The following is a 7,006-nucleotide window of genomic DNA, read 5'->3' on the forward strand; positions in this document are numbered from 1 at the left end:
GGAGCTCCCCCATACTCTTTCTCCATCTGTTGGCTTAATGCAGAGATCTCTGAGGACTCAGAGAACCGAGCCATGACATGCAAGAAGCCCAATTCTGTGGACAATCACAGAAAGACTACTGACCAACTGGGAATAATGGTCTGAAACTTTACATGAGAAATGAATTTCTATTATATTCCATCAGTTTAGTCATTCATTCATGTCCGACTATTTGCAACCCCATGGACTGCAGCATGCCAGGCTTCCATGTCCATCACCAACTCCTGGAGCATACTCAAACTCATGTCCGTTGAGTGATGCCATCCAACCATCTCATCCTCTGTTATCCCCTTCTCCTCCTGCCTTCAATCTTTCCCAAAGTCTTTCCCAGAGTCTTTTCCAATGAGTCAGTTCTTCATATCAGGTGAAGAAATACCGAAGCTCCAGCTTCAGCGTCAGTTGTTTCAGTGAATATTCAGGACTGATCTCCTTTAGGGTTGCCTGGTTGGATCTCCTTGCAGTCCAAGGGACTCTCAAGAGTCTTCTCCACACAACACTTCAAAAGCATCAATTCTTCAGCACTCAGCTTTCTTTATGGTCTAACTCTCACATCCATACATGACTACTAGAAAAACCATAGCTTTGACTAGATGGACCTTTGTCGGCAAAATAATGTCTCTGCTTTTTAGTACGCTGTCTAGGTTGGTCATAGCTTTTCTTCCAAGGAGCAAGTATCTCTTGCTTTCATGACTGCAGTCACCAGATGCAGTGATTTTGGAATCCAAGAAAGCAAAGTCTGTCACTGTTTCCATTGTTTCCCCATCTAGTTCCCATGAAGTGATGGGACTGGATGTCATGATCTTAGTTTTTTGAATGTTGAGTTTTAAGCCAACTTTTTCACTCTCCTCTTTCACTTTCATCAAGAGGCTCTTTAGTTCCTCTTCACTTTCTGTCATAAAAGTGGTGTCACATGCATATCTGACATTATTTATATTTTTCCAGGCAATCCTGATTCCAGCTTGTGCTTCATCCAGCCTGGCATTTTGCATGATGAACTCTGCATATAAGCTAAGTAAGCAATGTGAGAATATACAGCCTTGACATACTCCTCTCCCATTTGAAACCTTCTGTTGTTCCATGTCCAGTTCTAACTGTTGTTTCTTGACCTGCATACAGATTCCTCAGGAGACAGGTAAGGTGGCCTCATATTCCCATCTCTTTAAGAATTTTCCACAGTTTGTTGTGATCCACAGTCAAAGGCTTTAGCATAGTCAATGAAGCAGAAGTGGAAGTTTTTCTAGAATTCTCTTGCTTTTTCTATGATCCAACGGATATTGGCAATTTGATCTCTGGCTCATCTGCCTTTACTAAATACAGCTTGAACATCTGGAAGTTCATGATTCATGTACTGCTGAAGCCTAGTGTGGAGAATGTTGAACATTACTTCATTAGCGTATGAGATGAGTGCAATTGTGCGGTAGTTTGAACATTCTTTGGCATTGCCTTTCTTTGGGACTGGAATGAAAACTGATCTTTTCCAGTCCTGTGGCCACTCCTGAGTTTTCCAAATTTGCTGACATATTGAGTACAGCACTTTCACAGCATCATCTTTTTGAAATAGCTCAGCTGGAATTCCATCACCTCTACTAGTTTTGCTCATAGTGATGCTTCCTAAGGCCCACTTGACTTCGCATTCCAGGATGTCTGGCTCTAGGTGAGTGATCACACCATCGTGATTATCTGAGTCATGAAGATCTTTTTTGTATAGTTCTTCAGTGTATTCTTGCCACCTCTTCTTAATATCTTCTGCTTCTGTTAGGTCCATACCATTTCTGTCCTTTATTGAGCCCATTTTTGCATAAAATGTTCCCTTGGTATCTCTAATTTTCTTGAAGAGATCTCTAGTCTTTCCCATTCTATTGTTTTCCTCCATTTCTTTACACTGATCACTGAGGAAGGCTTTCTTATCTGTCCTTGCTATTCTTTGGAACTCTGTGTTCAAATGGATGTATCTTTCCTTTTCTGCTTTGCCTTTTGCTTCTCTTATTGTCTCAGCTGTTTGTAAAAACTCCTCAGATTTTGGGCCTGATCTCTATCTTTCTATTCTTGCACTCAACCTGACATTGTAATCCCTCAATAAATTATCATTATGCCTGTTTTGGTTGTTTTACCAGAAATACAAAGACCTACAAGTTCTCAGTTTAAGAAGACAAGATACACACAGCAGCACACAGTATATGTGATACAGATGACGGAAGTTCAAATCCCCAGGAGGGAGATCTGAGACAGCCTCACATAGCAGGCAGCACTGAGTTTGTCTTTGGAGACTGGCTATAAATTGTCTGGATAATGCAGACTCCATTCATTCACCAACATTTTAAGAAATCAACAAAAAACTCCCCATAATTAAGTATCTACCCCTGTAATCTGTAGAACACTTCAACTCTTACCTAATATTTCTCTATTCTTCATGTCTGTTGCTAATGATGTAGAATGTGGTCTGGCCCAGGTTGCTATGCCAGCCACCTGCACTTTCTGAAAGCATCTAACTTCCGAAAACTCTGACTCAAGAAAGGAAGGACAGGCGCTTCAGAATTTTTGAATCTCCTCTTCTTGGGTCTATCACAGCCCTGAATTTACGGCTTTTAGAAAACCACTGGTCAACCACTGGTCAGTGAGACTGTAATTATGCGTGTACATTGCTCAAGGTTTTTGCCTTGCTCCCTGCAGTTATTGGGCTTCCCTGGCTGCAGTCCATGGGGTCGCTAAGAGTCGGACATGACTGAGCGACTTCACTTTCACTTTTCACTTTCACGCACTGGAGAAGGAAATGGCAACCCACTCCAGCGTTCTTGCCTGGAGAATCCCAGGGACGGGGGAGCCTGGTGGGCTGCTGTCTATGGGGTCGCACAGAGTCGGACACGACTGAAGTGACTTAGCAGCAGTAGCAGCAGCAGTGTTTCAGATGGTAAATTATCTGCCTATAATCCAAGAGACCTGGGTTCTATCCCTGGGTAAGAAAGATCCCCTGGAGAAAGGAATGGCAACCCACTCCAGTATTCCTGCCTGGAGAATCTCATGGACAGAGGAACCTGGCAGGCTACAGTCCATGGGGTCACAAAGAGTCAGATATGACTGAGTGACTAACGCTTTCATTTTCTGCAGCTATTGATCAATAAATCCATTTGCATTACCATTTTCCTCTGGCTGTACAAGCAAAGAGCTTCATTTCAGAAATCAAAAGACTGATCAATTCAATGAGAGGGTTTTGTTTTAATCAAAAGATTGATCAACCTAATGAAAGGGTTTTCTTTTTTGGTCATTACCATACACAGAAAGTCTACAATATAAACTTATTGCTCTAATTTCCTTCTGTAAGTAATGAATTATAGATGCTAAGATGGGAATTTTGCCATGATTTATTAGTTGCTTTAATCAAAACTATTGCCTTGTAGTCTTTTAAAAAACGTATTTATTTTATTGGCCATGCCATGCAACTTGTAAGATCTTTGTTTCCCAGTCAGGGATCAAATCAATGTCCCCTGCAATGCAAGCACGGAGTCCTAGCCCCTGGACTGCCAGGAATTACCCTGCCTTTTAGTCTTTAAAACTATTTTGAGTGCCTATTTTATAGGAATAGTAGAAACTACCTTTGTAACTTCCCAAGTTTTCAATTTTCCCCAAATGTTGAACACAGACATGGTAATTCTCAAGGTTCAGAAAAGCACAATGTATTCACTGAGATGCAAATTAGACTTAAAGACATTGTTCAGCCAGCTTATTAGACAAATGGGATCCACACATACAGTGTCAAGGAAAACAGAAAAACAGGACTACTCAGAATTTGGTACATGAGACCATTTAAAACATTTAATCACAACATTCAGCATGCATTTTACAGGAGAGTGCTAAGCAGGCTGCAGGATTTTGAAACACTTCCTTCTCCACCTCAGGATGTTATTTGGTTCTTAGAGGAAAGGGGGAACATTGGTGGGTATATATACTACAGAAACCACTTTGATGCAATATGGAAATGATCCTCTCTTCAGAAACACTTAAACAATGATGCCTGCAGATGCTGCTGTAATCATACCAGGTACTGAGAACTAGTACTGACTGCAAAGATCTGGCTGAAGGAAAATCAGAGACACACATTTTCAGGGCTTCAGGGAAAGTCTGATCAGGTCATTATATGCTAACTAGCCAAATCGAATTGAGTTCACATAGAAATCCAGAAGGCTTCTCTGGGGGTTCAGCGGTAAAGAATCACCCTGCTAATGCAAGAGACACAGGTTCAATCCCTGGGTCAGGAAGATCCCCTGGAGAAGGAAATGGCAACCCACTCCAGTATTGTTGCCTGGGAAATCCCATGGACAGAAGAGCCTGGTGGGCTACAGCCCATGGGGTTTCAAAAGAGTTGGACACAACTTAGCAATCAAATAGCAACAGCAACAAAGAAATCCAGAATGCCTTCAATAGAGGTTTGTGTCTGACGGAAATTGCTTTGCAGTTTGAAATGTCCTTTGGCTTCTCCCAAAAAACAACTTTGTGTCATTCACTCATTCAAAAATTATTGTCTGAACCAACTATTGGCTAGCTACTGTGCTGGGAGCTAAGGATTTAATTTTAAGCAAACACCCAGATATAACCCTTGCCTTCATGAAGGTTTCATTCTGGTGAAGGAGGTTCATTCCAAAACCTGAAGTCATACTATGATAAATGCTATATAGGAGAAGTGTATTCGTTCTAATGGTGTAATTCTGTCTAAGAAGCAATCCAATTGCTTATACTGCAGACAACTGAATGGGTTTCAACTCATATGCTAATTCTAACTGATTCAAACAGTGTCTGAAGTACAGTGTTAATAATGCTTCTAAGGTCTTGTTTGAGGTCAAAGGAAAAGAGTTTCCTGATGAGTGAATCTGGCATGCATACAGAGGGGGAAGTGACTGTATGTGTGCCATATACCTGATGTACCTGGTATCCATCAAGAGCATATAGGCATTTGAGAACAAAGTGATATGTGGTTACAGTTGCACAGTTGTGTAGCGGTAGCAGACAAGATCACTATATAGGTTCTTTTCTTCTGCTGCTTCTTACTTCCACCCATCTCTGGCTACCTGAGAACTGGACTAGCCAGTATGTCTACACTAACTTGTCACAGACAGTAAGGAAGATGAAACTCACTCCACCTCTGGCACAATTACACAGATATCAGACTTCATGAGACTTTGTCCGGGAGCGAGGAAGAAGTCACAAGTGGCTCATTGGGTAAGAAGGCTCCCCATGAAGTTTTTGAAAAGAAAAATCAGTCAACCAAAACATGGATCCTAGAGGGCAAGTCTGTGAATCAGTGTTAAGTTTCTAAAGATCCATGGAACAATTACTCCAATTTTAATTATAAATCTATAACCAGAATGGGGGCTTCCCCAATGCCGCCAGTGGTAAAGAGTCTACCTGCCAATGTCGGATACACAGGTTCAATCCCTGGGTTGGGAAGATCCCTTAGAAGGGCATGGCAACCCACTCCAGTGTTCTTGCCTGGAGAATTCCACGTACAGAGGAGCCTGGTGGGCGACAGTCCATGGTGTAGCAAAGAGTCAGACATAAATGAGTACATAACCAGAATGACACTAATTTGCCAGAGAAAGAAAACTCAGACTGGCACTATCTACCAAGGATGGAAATGCTGAAGATATGAAAGCCCAAGCAAGAGGAAATGTGCTTCAAGTCAAAAAGGAAAGCTTGTTTGGGTGTCTGGGAAAAGAGCTTTAAAATAAAAACTATATGGTGGTTGGTGAATGTATTATTTCCATCCTACATCAGAGCCTCCTTAAGTGCCATACCCCTACCCACTGCCTAGAATATTCTGTCCCTACACACACACATGCACACAAGCGTGCATGCACACACACACACATCCCATCAGCATCTACTGCAACCTCTCATCCTTCAGGTCCCATCTTAAGTCTCTTCAAAGAGATTTCCTCAATCATCTAAATTAGATGCCTCTTCTCTGTCTCATTATTCTTTATTTTTAAAGCCTTCTTGTGTCCTTTATCAATATCCTTACATTTAGCCCAAGTAGGAGATGGATAGGTAGATATTCATATATATATGTATTTAATTACTACCTGGTACATTACAGACACTCATTACGTATCTGGTGAATGAATGAGTGAGTAAATGAATGAAAGAATAAATAGATGATACTCTAAGAAGTTTTCAGAACAGAACAAATTATTTGCCTTGAATGTTTTAGACCAGCAATAATATCCCTAATCTTGATCTTAGGAGGAGCTGTTTTAATTCTTCAGTCCTATGATTGGAGGAGGGTTCTAGTCCTCAGAGAAAGAAAGTAAAGCTTTATCTCCTGCTTAGAGATGAGCCAGATAAGCCTGGAAAAGCCAATTAGTATGTAGTTACATTTGTATGGATGTAACTGGTGGTTACAGGGTCTGGGGAGTGATGGGGGCTGTGGAGCTCCTTGTTCTGATTTTCGGAGGCTCTGTCAGAAGAGGGTCTTTACTCATTTCTCAATTCTCCTTTATGAAGTGCATTTGCTAAGAGAGAAACACCACTTTCTTTGGAGAACTGTGAGAGGCTTAGGCCATCGAGGCCTGCAAGGGAACACCCACTCATTTGCAAATTGGCGAAGAGAGTCTCCCACAAAGTAGAAGAAGGCTTGATTCAGGACTTAAAGGAAACAATGGAGTCCGTTCAACAAAGCCAACATTTAAAGAACCTGAAACAGTGTGCTTTAAAAACAGAGTTAACAAAGCAGCCTTTTAAATTTACTGCACGCTTATTGGTCTCATTTTCAAAGTACCATCTGTTACCCCAGTAAGAGTTTACTGGTTTGTTTATCATCATGATTCATCACCTATAAGATTCCTGAGCTATGAATGACAACGTTGATTGGAATTCTGCAGATGGCAACACTTTTGCATCTGGGCCAGCTTGCAACAATCATGCAAGACCTTTGAATAGAACTGGTACCTCCTATTGCCTGGCAATTCACAACAGA

Source organism: Bos taurus, chromosome 26 (assembly GCF_002263795.3).
Source record: "Bos taurus isolate L1 Dominette 01449 registration number 42190680 breed Hereford chromosome 26, ARS-UCD2.0, whole genome shotgun sequence".
NCBI classification, from domain to species: domain Eukaryota; kingdom Metazoa; phylum Chordata; class Mammalia; order Artiodactyla; family Bovidae; genus Bos; species Bos taurus.